The sequence below is a fragment of the Nerophis lumbriciformis genome, linkage group LG06, assembly GCF_033978685.3.
Source record: "Nerophis lumbriciformis linkage group LG06, RoL_Nlum_v2.1, whole genome shotgun sequence".
Taxonomy (NCBI): Eukaryota; Metazoa; Chordata; class Actinopteri; order Syngnathiformes; family Syngnathidae; genus Nerophis; species Nerophis lumbriciformis.
Window position 1 is genome coordinate 29,631,634 of NC_084553.2, and position 17,461 is coordinate 29,649,094.

The 17,461-nt window shown below is 37.6% G+C and overlaps 1 protein-coding gene across 4 annotated transcripts in view; it reads right to left on the minus strand.

The window, feature by feature from the left end:
• usp10 (ubiquitin specific peptidase 10) overlaps positions 1 to 17,461 on the minus strand; it is a 61,655-nt gene that overhangs the window by 31,428 nt on the left and 12,766 nt on the right. The window lies entirely within an intron of this gene.

Sequence of the window (17,461 nt, forward strand, 5' to 3'; positions counted from 1 at the left end):
GTTTCTTTAGTTATTTACTATTTTAAAACATGAGTTGTTCACAATGTATCGTTTTTCATGGTAAAAATGAGGTGTGTCCCAGAGACGCACAGATAGTAAGTTTACTGCTTCCTTTTAGATTTTATTGTGTAACCGGCCAATGTCTAGCGAGGAACTTTCATACTCTTATGGTGTTTGTGCAAGTTTGATGTAGGTACTCTGGCTTCCTCCCATTGTTAAATAACATTTGAGGTTCTCTGACTGCATGACAATCGTTCCAGAGTGCACCTTGTGGTTCACCTTAAATGCGGTTGGTACATGAAATTTTCAGTATGAAAAATAAATGGGTGGATGTATTTCACAAGTCTACCAAAATGCTCTGTATGCAACATAATCACGTTTGAGATAACTACTGACTGCAATAGTCAACAAGTCAATTAATCGAACGATAAATGAAAATGAAATTGATAACTTTGCCGGCGTGGATAAATTGCTATGGCCGTGTTTGTTTTCTTCATCTCTCGCCTCAAACAGGGAGAAATAAATTTAAATCTGTGCATCGCTCTCAGCACCTGAATGTGTTTAACAGTAGCATTAACTAAGCGCAGTGACTCCTCTTTTCAGTCATACACTATCTTTGTTTCGGTGGGCGAAGAGCTAGCTTACACACACAGGATTAACAGACATTGCCTCTTTATTTGCGACTCTGTAGTAAGAAGTTGTGGTAAACAAGTTATACTTTTATAGCGCTTTTCTACCTTCAAGGTACTCAAAGCGCTTTGAGACTATTTCCCACATTCACCCACACATTCACACACTGATGGCGGGAGCTGCCATGCAAGGCCCTAACCACGACCCATCAGGAGCAAGGGTGAAGTGTGTTGCCCAAGGACACCACGGACGTGACTAGGATGGCTGAAGCTCTAGATCGAACCAGAAACCCCCAGGTTGCTGGCATGGCCGCTCTACTAACCAAGCCACATGAGAATATTTAGGCTTTAAATCAGATGGGCAATACGAGCCCATCAAGATGGATAAACGAACAAGAATGCCGGGATGGCAACAAACAAAAAAAGAGACAACACCCAAAATACACTTTTAAGATGTCCAATATTCCATCCATCCATCCCTTTTCTACCAGTAGACAGTGTTTAAGATTGAGTGTTTCACTGCTAAATTAATAATACATTTATATTGAATATGGATTTTAAATATGTATCTAAATAGGTGGTTAATTGGTTAGGTATTTATGTATTTGCATATTGGGTTTTCTGCTGCATTTATCTATTGTGTTTCTGGGTTTAAATGTATTTTATATGTATCTTGGTGCATTTATATTTGAGACAATTGATTTAAAATCTGTTTTAACTTAAAGGGAAAAGATGTGTCCATTTTCTTGCACTTGTTTAATGGTTAAGAGTTTGATAGCCTAATTAATAATTGTAAATTATGGGATTGATAATTGATTGATTTTTTACAGCATGTTAATCTTGTGGTGTTTTGTCCTTAAAGGTTTTTCACCTACTAAAGAAGCTAAAGGCTACTAAAGGCTAATAAAGACAGCTAATGACAGCTAAAGAAACTAAAGTCTACTAACACTGCTAAAAAGACTAAAGAAGAAAAAAGAAGCTGTTTCTTCGTTGGAAAAACTGTTGCAAACTAAAGGAAAATAAAAGGAAAAAGTAACTACGGTCTGGTCTTTTGAGTGAAATCCAGAAGCCACATTCAGCATTGGTACATCCCTTCAAGTGTGGGATAAGCACAGCGAAAAAAGCAAAACACTTGACAGTTGTTGTATGCACACTGTGTCGAACGGAAATGGCCTATCATAGCAGCACAACGGCTATGAACGAACATTTGAAAAGAAAACACCCGACAGCGTTCTTGCCATCACCATCAACTAGTCAATCGTTCGCGTGAGTATACGTTATCATTACACAAAAACATGAATGTGTCATTTGTATCTGCGTTGTAAATTCATAAACTAAAACACCGTTTCGCTCTGAGAGGCGCGTTTGGCGTGCCTGTTCAGTGTTTACAAAGATGCGCTCCTCTTTAACGCTAACGTTAATTAGTTGTGCAAATACCTTTTACAACATTAACAGTTACATATACTATGTACAAACGAACAATTAACTTTCACTTTAATCATACTATCATTGTTGTGTTATTAAGCAAAATAAGCAATACTTTTACTTTTGTTGAAATGTTTACACTGTTTCCATTTTCTACCGCTTATTCCCTTCGGGGTCGCGGGGGGCGCTGGAGCCTATCTCAGCTACAATCGGGCGGAAGGCGGGTGGCGACTTGTTTACACTGCTACAGAATATTTTGTTTTGGACTTTTTTGTATTGGATGTTTTTTATCTTTATTTTTGCACATTTTAAAACAAAATAAGCAATACTTTTACTTTTGAAATGCTTATACTGTTGCAGAATATTAAGATTTGCACTGGATGTTTACTTTTATATTTGCACATTAAAAAGCAAATAAGTTACTTTTAATTTTGTTAAATGTTAAAAGTTTTAAATGTTTACATTGTTACAGAATATTTTGTCATGTTGTTGTCAATGTTGACTGAGTGGCTTTTTTTTTTGTAAATAAAAGTCATGCCTTTTGAAAAAACTGGCCTACATTTATTTTTTCATCTTCATTTTAAATAAAAAAAATAATCGGTAAAAGGAAAAATAATCTATAGATTAATCGAAAAAATCTATAGATTAACCTATTAATCGAAAAATAATCTATAGATTAATCGATAGAAAAATAATCGTTAGCTGCAGCCTTACTAATTATAGTACAATGATTAACAATTCTACAGTAATGCAGGGTTTCCGCTTAATGCAACTGTTCGTGGTGGCCCGTCACCAAAAAATAAAAGATGCCACACCTTAAAAATGATGGTTTTTATGTGATTTTTTAAAGCAATGTATGAATTGGATATATATAGTGTAGTATGTCTGGGGGCTTTTTATGGCTGTTAAGTACAGGAGACACAAACATTCGCGTGGATCTACGTTAGCTTTATTTTTCAACCGACTTATGTAAACAACTTGCGCAATGTACGCAACTGCGCCACAGAGTACACATAATTTCCAGTCCTTTAACACCTTAAAAACTTAGTGTTGATACGTAAAAAACAACAACTTTGTATTATAATTGCTAACAATAATGTCGTTTATCAGCAATAATTTGTGGGACAATATACCGCCCAGCAATTTATTTATATATTTATTTATTCTTTATCCGCCCAGGCCTAATTATTATTATCTTATTTTAAATTAACTGTTACAGCGCACATAATTGTAACAGAAAGTTGCAACCAAAGTGTCCACATACAAAGCCACAGTGCAAAGTTGACTCAAACTCACGATCTGTGCAGCTGGCTAATTCCTCATGGTAAAATAAACAGCGAAACGTGAACAGGGAGATGCACAGAAAAAAGAAAATGCAACTCAAGCATATGTAACGCTTTGCAAATGAGGCCCCGCGCAAGGGAAAGCATTGCTGAAATTGCACTACGGGTGAGAAACAGCCAGACATAATCCGACGGCTTCAGGGTGGCTAATACAATGACAACAGAGTGAATGTTGCTTTTCTTTCCCATGTACAATAGGCGTGTCACACTTATCTTGCTAATTTTCCTTTGCTGTTGCTTTCAACCAAGGGTTACAGCAAATTAGCCATCTGCATTATTTTCGCAGGTTAGCGAGAGCTGCACACATATCTCTGGGTGTCCAACATGACATCATGAGCAGGTAACCATGTATCAACTAACTGTGATCCACACTGCCATTAAAATTTGTTAATGAGCGAGGGCGAAAAATGAAACACATACCTGGAACGCAAGTAAGAGTAAGGCTTAATTCGATTTCTTCCTCCACTCCTTTACCTCTTCTACTTGACACTCCCCTTTGGCTCTAGCATCTAGGGCAGGGGTGTCAAACCTATGGCCCGAACATGTCTAATCCGGCCCGCAAGATGAGTTTGCTAAATATGAAAATGAGCTGCAATTTCTTAATCAAAGAAACTGCTGTTCTAAATGTGTCCACTGGATGTCGTAATAGCAATGTGTACAGCTCCACTAATGGACATTGGAGTGTTACCTTCAAAGGCAAAATTAATGAGCGAATACACATATGTAAATACACGATTTCTAGTAACATCCATCCATCCATCCATCCATTTGCTACCGCTTATTCCCTTCGGGGTCGCGGGGGGCGCTGGAGCCTATCTCAGCTACAATCGGGCGGAAGGCGGCGTACACCCTGGACAAGTCGCCACCTCATCGCAGGGCCAACACAGATAGACAGACAACATTCACATACTTTGGAAAATCAAAACATAAAACGTTTTGTTTTATGAATTTAAATCTATCTGTGATAGTAATCTGGGTTTATTGTGTATGAAATTAACATAATTAATCATTGACATATGCTCGAAATAAATACACAAACACACGGCATAAACGCTCGATATATTGGCGTGACTATCACGGATGTATGCAAATTGAATAATTCCAATTATTACGAGAAATACACATAAGCTTTTGCAAGAGCATGGAATATTTAAAAAGTACTATTAAAACCAATTTGAATGCGAGTAATGTAAAATATGCAACTAAAAGCAGCGACAAGAAACAAGCTGAAAAAATAAAGAAATTGAAAATTGTTAGCGTGGGTACCCAACTTTGATTCAATCAAAGTACACATTTTCTTTAGTGACTAAAACAAGAGGTTAACGCATCGATAACAAATGTATATAAAAGTATTCACTTATCCGTTGATTAATAAAATCCCATTATTTTCCTTATTTCCGTCCGTGACGAACGCCCTGCATAAACTTACTGGTAACACCAAATCGTCAACATGTTCTATTCATACCCTAAGCGCGGCGGATGAATATCGTTTATCGCACCACGTGTTTACATGAATTATACGTTTGTGATGCGTTACACAATTCTCTCCGGGTGAAACAATTCCCTCTTATAAAGGCATAATTCAGAAAAGATGTTATTGTAAAATAGGTTGTTTATTTCTCATATAAATTATCAAACGATTAGAACTATTTCGCGTGCGGATGTTTTATGTAAAACTGTTATGGGGTAGTTTGAAAATAGAAATTGGTTACACAAAATAATTACGAACGTATGCGTTTTCACCACCGGTTTTGATGAACTTTGCGATTATGGTGGATGCTACAGAAATACTTCTGTATGTATTCATATTTCATCAACAGAATATGAATTGTTAATAAACTAACCAATTCAATTAAGCTGTATTTTTCTTGCATAAACGGAATGGGGGTAAAAAGTAACGCTATGAATTGCAGTTTTCCAAGCTTTTGGGGCATTTTTATGCTATTTCCAAGCATCTCCTTTTTATTATCGTTGATTTTAAATTGGCAAACTAATGCATATTATATAAACAAAAAAAAGTCATATTTATTTTGATTGTTACATTTTGAAGTATATTTGTGCAGGTGGGTGCGAATGTACCCATTACCAGAGCTGTACACCAATTCAATTGTAACCTACATCACACTGTTTAAAAATGACATGTCAGCTGATTTTAAACGCCCTGGGGATTGGCTGCCACTACTCCAATCAGCGCAGGTGCAAGCAATCAGCTGCTACTGTTGTGGCTGGCAGCAGACTAATGCTGTAGCGGCACACAATACATTCTTTAGTTGTAAATTATCCACTGAAAGGATACAATAACAAAACGGTAAGATGCAAAGACTTAAGTCAACATGACCTTCATCTTTGTAGTGCCGTGCACCGCTCGCAACTGGTTGGCGGTGCGATGGGCACCCTGAACTCTATTGTAAAAATGTGTGTTTCTACATTTGTTGTTTGTTTTATTTTATGCTTTATCTAGCATGTTCACATTGGTTACGTTTGTAATTGTGTTACCTTTAATTCGGCTATTATGGTGTCATTTTGACAACTGTTTTGACTGTATTATAATTGTAATATTTAAATGATGATAAATAAATGTGTTGTAGCAGATCTCACCAATGCAGCGCCCAGAGGATTATCTGTAATATGCATATCTTAAGAATATTTTCGACCAAAGTAAGACAAAGAAAACAATTTCGAAGTTGTCTATATTTTGAATTTATTATGCCATGATTTTATCAGGCTAGCCCCCATGGTAATACATTTTCTTCCATGCGGCCCCTGAGCTACAATGAGTTTGACACCCCTGATCAAGGGCATTGGCAAAGTATTGCAAATACGCCCCTATGCATATGGACGTCACTTGAGTCTCGCTACAGCATGATCGCTTGCCGTTTGCCAGCAGTGATATCAGGCAGATGCGAGAAATGTTTGGTTCCTTTCAAGATGCAGTCATATGCAATGTTTGGCTTTGCTTGTGCTCTTCCTATTTTCGTTCACCTGTCTTTATTAAGAAGAAGACCGTTGAGTACAACGTTTTTGGCAAATATGCGAGTGCTGGCGCATCAGCTTGTGGTATGTAAAACGTGTTTCATTGTGTATTTGTGTTTGAAGCCAATAGTACTTCCAAAGGTTTGAACTCTGACTAAAACCACAAACGTCATTATTATGAAAATCATTAGTTACGCAAATCATCAATTACGCTTTTACTTACATTTACATTACATTTACTTCTGAGTATCTGGTCTGTCATCTTTCTCCTTGCACTCGATAGTGTAGAGAGGTCTGCAAGCTCACTTCGCTTTGAAGGAGGTACTTCGCCCTACCTGACAGGACAATTCGAACGCCTCTTGATTGACACGAACACCCAAAACCAAAGAGGTAAGGCAAAAACAAGGGGGCGAGGGGTATTCGAATTGAGCCTAAAAGTTGGCTGCGTTCTTTCAAATAACTATGCGTCAGGGACACAGGACTCATACCTAGCAACTGTCAATAAATGATTACATTTTTGATCACAACTGTAATCTGACAAAAACACAGAATGGCGGTGTAACAATATCAATTAATATTAAGTTTCCTTATTCTCTTTCATTACATACAAATTATACAATCCATCCATCCATCCATCCATTTTCTACCGCTTGTCCTTTTTGGGGTTGCGGGGGGTGCTGGAACCTATCTTAGCTGCATTCGGGCGGAAGGCGGGGTACACCCTGGACAAGTCGCCACCTCATCGCAGGGCCAACACAGATAGACAGACAACATTCACACTCACACACTAAGGCCAATTTAGTGTTGCCAATCAACCTATCCCCAGGTGCATGTCTTTGGAGGTGGGAGGAAGCCGGAGTACCCGGGGAGAACATGCAAACTCCACACAGAAAGATCCCGAGCCCGGGATTGAACTCAGGACTACTCAGGACCTTCGTTTTGTGAGGCACATGCACTAATCAATTGTGCAAAATAAACACAATCAAAAACTACCGTAAATTCCGGGCTACAAGCCGCTACTTTTTTCCTACATTTTGAACCCTGCGGCTTATAAGAAGGCGCAGCTAATTTATACTTTTTTTTCCCGGTGAACTATATTTAGATAGCGCTTTTCTCTAGTGACTCAACGCTCTTTACGTAGTGAAAGCCATTATCAAAGTTACATTTAAACCAGTGTGGGTGGCACTGGTAGCAAGTGGGTATAGTATCTTGCCCAAGGACACAGCGGCAGTGACAAACATGGCGGAAGCAGGGCTCGAACCTGGAACCCTCAAGTTGCTGGCACGGCCGCTCTACCAACAGAGCCAAGCCTACCTCTTTTCTCAGATAACAGCCATAATAAAAAGTTTTTTCTAAAAAAAAAACAAACAAACATGCAAATTCACCTAGAAAGTGTTATTGTTTGTGCTATGCGACGATCTTGTAGACGAGTTTGCTCGCTGCAGGTGTCCTTCCATTTACAGGTAGTGCTTTCTTTGTCTTCCAACTGTGCATAGCGTTCGACTCGTATGGATTCTTTATTCATCACTCCAAGCAATGTTTGTAAGTTTTACAGTCTAACTAAAACTGTTTATACTTACTAAACTGTCCCATGTGTGATGTCTGTAGGAGTGTTTTCATGCATATTTGTAAGTGCTATCTTAATGTAATTACGCTAGTGTCGTTAACTTGGGCTATTATCCTAACACGTTTACGGGTGTCTGTGTTAGTATTATTACCTTACAATGGCATTGTTTTTGTATTCGTTCAGTTTCACAAATTCCTCAGTTAATTCACCAAGACGTCACTGTAGTGTTATTGAGTCTGTTTACCTGATTGGAGAGCTAGCTTCCGCAGCTAGTGGGTCCATGACGATGACTTCTGTTTTGTTTAAAACATTTACAGAATCTTTCTTTGTAAATAACTAATTTCCCAACGTATAGATCTGTGGCTTATAGTCAGTCCAGTGCGCTCTGTAGTCCGGAAAATACGGTACTACCGACTCTTTTTTTTTGAGTTTCTAATCAATAACAAAAACAACAAAAAAGATAGTGTGATGATAAAAAAAAAAAAAATATTGATCTTATATACTAATATGAGACATTTTACATAACGCAAATATATCCTTTCAAATTTAATAAATTTGTAATTAGTGTTATTTAAAATTGTAATTGAAATGTACATTTTTAAATACGATGTTAAACAAAAAAATATATACTCCAGGGTTTCCCCTATATGTATCTGATTGTGGCGCAGCGCCACTGCTAAAATGAAGCTGCCACACCTTAAAAAGTAGGATTTTTTTTTATACCTGGAAACAATTTATAGTTATATTATGTATGAATGGATATATAGTAGGGGTGTAACGGTACGTGTTTTGTATTGAACCGTTTCTGTACGGGGGCTTCGGTTCGGTACGGGGGTGTACCGAACAAGTTTCTAAGCTTAAGTCTTAACAACCTTCTTTGTAGTCAGCGCTTCAGCGTCGAGAAGATAGGTGTTTTGCAGGTGAGCATCAGGCAGCGGACTTTTCCCAAATTATAATAAACACCTCCCAGTCAACTACTAGTAACATCACTATGAGCCCGTTGACCTTCTAGAAATATAAACTGCAGCTCAGCTCGCTCGCAGTCCTGGCTTGAGGTGAAGGCTAATTAGCGTTTAGCGTAGCGTTAGCTCATTTTGCGGTGTGTGTGTGTGTGTGTGTGTGTGTGTGTGTGTGTGTGTGTGTGCGTGCGTGTGTGTGTAGTCTCTCTTATTGCTATTACTATTTTTCAGCTATAGTTACATTAATCATTAGTAATGTAGCAGCCTAGTTTTGAATGGCAGGGTCCCTGCTATCACATGTTGATAAAAAATATCACATTTACATAATAAAAATCAACTACTGGCTTCCCAAATGCTGTAATAAATTAAGCATGATAAGTTGACTTGAAACTGTTTAATGTTGCACTTTTTATATGTAGAAGAAAAGTTTTGTCATTCTATTTAATCTGAGCATCAACTTGAGGCAGTTTAATGTTGAATAAACGTGGGCAGAATTATTATAGTGTTCCCAATGTTAAAAGGATAAAGCCATTGTTTACAAATTTGGTAAATAAATAACCAAAAAATGTATACCGTATTTTCCGCACTAAAAGCCGCCCCGGGTTATTAGCCGCACCTTCAATGAATGGCATATTTCAAAACTTTGTTCACCTATAAGCCGCCCCGGGTTATAAGCCGCGCCTACGCTGCGCTAAAGGGAATGTCAAAAAAACAGTCAGATAGGTCAGTCAAACTTTAATAATATATTACAAAAAAAGCGTTCTAACAACTCTGTTCACCCCCAAAATGTAATGTACAAATGTGCAATCACAAAAATAGTAACACTCAAATTAGTGGAGAGCAATAGCAACATCAATAACTCAACGTTGCTCGAACGTTAATGTCACACAACACACAAAATAAACATTTAAAGCCCACTTTCTGAAGTTATTCCTCATCCATAAATCCCTCGAATTCTTCTTCAGTGTCTGAATTAAAAAGTTGGGCGAAAACGGCATCCAAAATGGCCGGCTCCGTCTCGTCGAAGTCATCAGAGTCAATGTTGCTGTTGTTGTCCAGCAGTTCCGTGAATCCTGCCTTCCGGAAAGCTCGGACCACAGTTGAGACCGATATATCCGCTCAGGCATTTACAATCCACTGGCAGATGTTGGCGTATGTCGTCCGGCGCTGTCTCCTTGTCTTAGTGGCGCAGGTCATCTTGTTGCTTCCTCTACCTACGCACCATTGATTCATTTATGTTCAATTCTCTCGCTGCTGCTCTATTTCCGTGTTCTACTGCGTGACTTATTGCCTTGAATTTGAATTCTGCGTTGTACGCGTGTATCTTAATAGGAGCCATTTTGTGGTCTTTACAGATGTAAACACACAAATGAAATGAAACGTAATATCCGCGCGCTTCTTCTTCTACGGGGGTGGGTGCTTACCTTGGCGGTTGTTTACAGTAGAAGAAGAAGCGCTTGATCTTCTATGGGGGCGGGTGCTTACCTTGGCGGTTGCTTACCGTAGAAGAAGAAGCGCTTCCTCTTCTACGGGGAAAAAAGATGGCGGCTGTTTACCGAAGTGGCGAGACCTAAACTTTATGAAAATGAATATTAATATTAATCCATATATAAGGCGCACCGGGTTATAAGCCGCACTGTCAGCTTTTGAGAAAATGTGTGGTTTTTAGGTGCGGCTTATAGTGCGGAAAATACGGTAATATTTTGTTGTTTTCTTACTGTACCGAAAATGAACCGAACCGTGACCTCTGAACCGAGGTACGTACCAAACTGAAATTTTTGTGTACGGTTACACCCCTAGTATATAGTATTTATTATTCAAGCACTATTTTGCAGAAAATGTGGCCACTGAAAAACTTGAATCCACCATAAGCAAGATGCATGTGAGTGTCCGAAGCTTCGGTGGTAAGACAAGGGTCCGTTCGCTCGTCTGCACCTTTGCTCCAGCGGCTTGGGCGATGGGGCGGCGGCACGCGCACAACCCGCTTTGCACATTCGCCAGACCCACCCAGCCTTTAAAGCCAATCGTTGCCCTGAAGTTATGGATCTGACTTGCCGACTTCTCTTACTTGTGGCATTGTTTTAACATGTGATGCCAGATATACAGCACAGGGGATAGCTAAAGACTGCAAGGGAAGTTCAGCTTCCCTTAAGTATAAAAAAAAGTGGTCAAATATGTTCTTTTATGTTTACATTTCATTGACCAAGATGCGTTTGACTTTTGTTTAGAATCAGCTACTTTGGTGACAGTTGGGGCAAGTTTGTTACATTGATGTGGAAGCAGACAATCATTTGATAAATAATCTACTTTGTTCCGCCCACGGACAGTGAGTGAATAAGAGTGATTGAAAGGGCGTAACAGCGCTTCTGCATGATGATTGGATGACCGGTCTGGGCTGAATCCCTTTTTGATTGACAGCAAAATGAGCGAAACAGCAATCTTGAAATATAAAACACTGCCAAAGCATTTTTCTACTTTCATTCCGTTGTTCCTGTTGATGTGGAGATATTTATAATTTTTTAAGTGAAGTTTTCTTTGTAAAATCGAGCATGTTTTTATCTTTTATCGATTATTGGAGACAGTACTCATGTTTAAAGAGAAGCTGAAAAATAGCTTGCCCTACTTGAAAAACCAGACGCTGCCAGTGGTATACAACCTGTTACATTGTACAATAATCCATCCATAACAATTACAAAAATAGAGCAAAACGATGTAACAAAAATATGTTAATACTATATATTAATAACACAAGACTTGTTTTTAAATGTAAAATATTTGTAGCATTAAAATTATATATATATATATATATATATATATATATATATATATATATATATATATATATATATATATATATATATATATATATATATATATATATGGATAGATAAATGCATCAACCATTATGCAAATGTTATGCTGACGCCTTATTGATCACACCCCTAGCCATGCCCCTGCCACCACATGTTGATTTTATGCTGGAGGAAACCCTGTACCAAGTTAGCAATTGTTTGCACTTGAATAAAACTCAACCAAAAGCAATAAAATAGGCAATGTCTATGTTAAGGAGGGGGTAGGACACCCTCAAATAAGCACAACCAAAACAATACATGAAATGGCTAAATAAAGTTATTGTGGTCAAAATGATCATTATCATTATTATTGTGGTATTGTTTAATGTCCTCAAAAAGTAATTATACACATGATAAAACATTTTACCAAGTTTTTTCATTTTAATAACTAAAATAAAGAGCCACACAATATACATTATTGGCAGAGGAAACATTAAATATTGTTCTGGCTTTATAAGAGCCATGTTATTTTTCTTCCTGGTTGAATGTTAATCGTCTTCCATTTTAATTAGGGATGCAACAACTAATCGATTAAATCGATTAAAATTGTTCATAAAAATAGTTGGCGATTCATTTAGTCATCGATTCGTTGGAACTATGCTATGGGCATAACTTTTTTTAATTTATTTATTTATTTTGTTGTTATTTTATAAACCTTTATTTATGAACTGCAACATTTACAAACAGCTGAGAAACAATAATCAAAATAAGTACAAAAACAGTACAAAACAGCACCAGGGCGGCACTGAGGCTACGTCTCATTAAGTGCCAGTAAGCTAGCCAATGATGTGTCATGTGCAGCTCACGTGACGACGCAGTCTCCTTTGCTGGAAACATTTGAAAAATGGAGCAGGAAAACAGTACGGATAGTTCAGCGGAAAAACATCTTGAGGTTATTGCTTCAATGGAGAAAAGTGTACGACTTAAGTCGTCAAAAGTGTGGGAACACTTTACTTTAAAGACTTCAAAGAAGACCGTTTCCTGCAAAATGGCACGGAAGTACAACATTGCTTCAGGAGCACCTAAAAAGGAAACATGTTGGAGCCATGGACGAAGGGAACTCACGGTACGTAACTTTTTAAGTCCATAGTGGCACCAGGCATTCATGAGTTCAGCTTTTTAGTGAGTAACGTGAAAGTTATGCCGTTGTTGCAATGCGGGGCTGATAATGTGTCACCGGCACATTTGACTCCGTTTTGAGAGAGAAAACGCACGGTTACCAATTTCAAAATAAACGTAACAGACAGAAATATCTCAGGTTCGTTTCATAATGGATCAATGTAGCCGGGCCCGATAAAGCTATATAAATATATTTAGATTTGAGTGACGCTTTAGTATAACTAAACGTTATGAAGGTGCTGGAATATTTCATGTTATTGTTCAGAGGCAGCCTAAAATGAATCCTTCATTATTCACAACAGAAACGTGTACAATATCTGATTCAGTTCTGATGAGTTACATTTCTGTGTTATTATTGGTGTATGCTGCACCCCCAATATCCAGAACGTGGTGCCAGTATGCTGGTTTTTTTTCAATAAAATACTGGAAAGGATAGAAATGTAGTTTGTCTCTTTTATCCGATTATTAATCGAAGTAATAATCGACAGATTAATCGATTAGCAAATTAATCATTAGTTGCAGCCCTAATTTTAATTCATAAATGTTTTAGAATGTTCTTTAAAAAAATTTAAATTGCTTGTTCATTTATTTCACTTCCGGTTTATGTGGTGTCACGCGAGTTCACTTTCTATTGAACGGAGTCCATTTCCGTCCGTTTCAACACAGCACTGTGGAGTTTATATCGACAACTTTGTGCAAAAACAGCACAGCCTTTATGTTAATTCTGAATTGACAGCAATGTGTTTGTACACATTTAGATTGTGATTGTAACGATTCTTAATGGGAAAAGACGTTCATGTTTTTTGTTTACATGTTAGCATTTATGCTAGCTAGCTAGCTAACGCTAGTTGGTCTCCATAATTTTGTCAAAATGTGGTTATCAATCACAGTTTTTGATCATTTTAATTTAGTATGGTAATACTAACCACAGGGAGTTTTACAGCGGTTACCATTACTACTGTTAATATACACACTGCATTTTCATTCATTGTCCAGTTAATTGACTTATCGTATACCCGCCTAGGCCTAAATCCCTCTGTTTACATTTAAGAGTTCTAGCTTTGCAGTTAGCTATGCTTTTTTGTATCCTCCTATAGCGTGCAGTGTAGCATGTTTGCTATTCCTGTCCTCGAGTCCTCCAGTGATGATGACACTTGTAATAAACGCAGTTCAAGCACACAGACACGTCAAACTTAAAGTAAGGCTGACGCTGTCAAAAAGTATTGGGAAAAAAAAGAAAAGTGAATTAAGAAAGGTATGGATAGAAAAATACGTTATTGTTTTACCCAAGTTAAAGGGGTGCAACAATACGCTTACACCTGAAAAAAAGATGTGTTTTTGCTAAGGCTGAAACGACGCGTCGACGTAGTCGACGTCATCAATAAACGTATTTCAATAAACGGCCTAATGTTGTTGTATGCACACTGTGTCGAGCAAAAATGGTCTATCATAGCAGCACAACGGCTATGAACGAACATTTGAAAAGAAAACCGACAGCGTTCTTGCCATCACCATCAACTAGTCAATCGTCCGCGTGAGTATACTTTGTCATCATTACACAAAAACATGAATGTGTCATTTGTATCTGCGTTGTAAATTCATAAACTAAAGCACCGTTTCGCCCTGAGAGGCGCATTTGGCGTGCCTGTTCAGTGTTTACAAAGACGCGCTCCTCTTTAACGCTGTGGAGAGGCGGGGCCGGCGAGCGAGCGGCGAGACGGGGCGCGCCGGGAGCGATGCCGCAATCGTGCCCAGGTGCGCGATCCGCGCACCTGGGCACGATCATCCAATCTTCTCTCGCTGAAGAAAAGGGGAGCAGCAGAGAGAGAGGGAAGAGAGACTGGAAGGAACCAGAGTGAAGCTGACATGGAGCGAGAGAGGAGGAGAGACAGAGGACGACGAGCGAGCGAGGAAGAGGAGCTGAAAAGCGAGGAAAGAAAGAGAAAAGAGTTGGAAGAGAAAAGACTTTGTGTAAAATTCAAAGATTGTAAACCTGGCAAAGCCGTCTGGCGTTCAGTCTGTCGGTCCTGAAAGAACCCCACGGCACAAGACGTGTCACAAACGCTAACGTTAATTAGTTGTGCAAATACCTTTTACAACATTAACAGTTACATATACTATGTACAAACGAACAATTAACTTTCACTTTAATCATACAATCATTGTTGTGTTATTAAGCAACATAAGCAATACTTTTACTATTGTTGAAATGTTTACACTGTTACAGAATATTTCGTTTTGCACTTTTTTTGTATTGGATGATTATCTTTATTTTTGCACATTTTAGCAAATAAGCAATACTTTTACTTTTGTTGAAATGTTTACACTGTTACAGAATATTTCGTTTTGCACTTTTTTTGTATTGGATGTTTATCTTTATTTTTGCACATTTTAGCAAATAAGCAATACTTTTACTTTTGTTGAAATGTTTACACTGTTACAGAATATTTCCGTTTTGCACTTTTTTGTATTGGATGTTTATCTTTATTTTTGCACATTTTAAAGCAAAATAAGCAATACTTTTAGTTTTGAAATGCTTATACTATTGCAGAATATTAAGATTTGCACTGGATGTTTACTTTTATACTTGCACATTAAAAAGCAAATAAGCTACTTTTAATTTTGTTAAATGTTAAAAGTTTTAAATGTTTACATTGTTACAGAATATTGTGTCATGTTGTTGTCAATGTTGACTGAGTGGCCATACTTTTTTTTTGTAAATAAAAACTGGCCTACATTTATTTTTTTCATCTTCATTTTAAATTAAAAAAAAAAAAATCGGTAAAAGGAAAAATAATATATAGATTAATCGAAAAATAATCTATAGATTAACCGATTAATCGAAAAAAATAATCTACAGATTAATCGATAGAAAAATAATCGTTAGCTGCAGCCTTAGTTTTTGCCTCTCATAATGATTGTGAACAACAGGCAAAATTCCAAAAGAAGTGCAATTAGCCTTTAATTATTGAAGTCCAAATCCAAGTGTATCGAATTGTATCAAATCGAAATCGTTGGCTGAAGACAAACTTTCCTTCGCCCGGCAATGACATCATTCAGTCACACTTTTGAAAAGGTCTGTGATATTACGCATTTAAAGGGGTCCCATTATGCAAAACCAACTTTTTTCAACTGTTTGTACCTGTTTTTGTGTATTTGGGATCCCAATAAGTCCCAAAGACCTGAAATCAAACCATGGAGGCATGGCGGAGGTATTTCTAAAACAATCTTGTCTTCTTCCAAACGAGTTGTTTGGTATTTGAGACTTAGTGACGTATTTTGCCTTAGTTACGGCAGTGAATATCTCCAAATATGGTAGAGGTTTACGCGAGTCCACCATTTTTATTCAACCTGTACTCCAAACGTGTAGTCAAAAAGTTTCTTTTTTCATCTATCCTCTTGTTTTGGGGCCGACTAGCTTGTACATGCACACGCATGGAAAAATTCTTCACTGCTGCTATTTCTAATAAAAAGTAACATATAGTTCTAACTTATATCTGCCAGTAGATTTGATATGGAAGCGCACACAAACAACTAGAGGTGGAGACTAGAGGTGGGAATCTTTGGGCACCTCACGATTTGATTACGATTCAGGAGCTATGCTTCAATTAAAAAAATATTATTAATGCATCTTTAACTATTTTAGTTCCAATAAATAAACGTTCATCACTTGCAACTCAAAAAAAACTCAAATTCATTTGGAATAAGAAACAGTTAAATTAATCCCCACATTTACAGGAGCTGGTTTGATCTCTCGGTGAGGTGGCTCGCTGCCGTCAGCCAAATTTTATAACCGTCAGCATTACTTTATTTATAATAAATAAATTGACTATGGATTATTGGTGTTCACTAATCGATTCTATAATTGTCCATGTCCGAATTGCGATGCATCTAAAAATCAATTATTTCCCCCACCTCTAATGGAGGCGCATTCTGAAGAGACAGAAAGTGGCTCGCAGATGGTCTGCAAAACAAAATCTAGGCAATATTTTGACCAAAGCACCATCATTAAATGTTATATTGACCACAAGAAATTAGTGTGATGCAAATAGATGCTATACGACAGACCTATTAATATACCGTTTTTTTCGGACTATAAGTCGCTCCGGAGTATACGTCGCACCGGCCAAAAATGCACAATAAAGAAGGAAAAAACAAATACGTCGCACTGGAGTATAAGTCGCATTTTTGGGGGAAATTTATTTGATAAAATCCAACACCAAGAATAGACATTTGAAAGACAATTTAAAATAAATAAAGAATAGTGAACAACAAGCTGAATAAGTGTACGCCATATGACGCACAAATAACCAACTGAGAACGTGCCTGGTATGTTAACGCAACACATTATGGCAAGAGTCATTCAAATAACTATAACATATAGAACATGCTATACGTTTACCAAACAATCTGTCACTCCCGATCGCTAAATCCGATGAAATCTTCCTCCCCGGTGTCGCCTCTGGTATGTCCTTTCTTTCTGCTGCTCGATTGCCGTTCTCTGCTGCATATTTCACTACGTCCAGCTTGTAATCTACAGCATATGATTTCCTTTTTGGTGCCATTTTTGTTCAGTCCTTCTCAGTTTTTATAC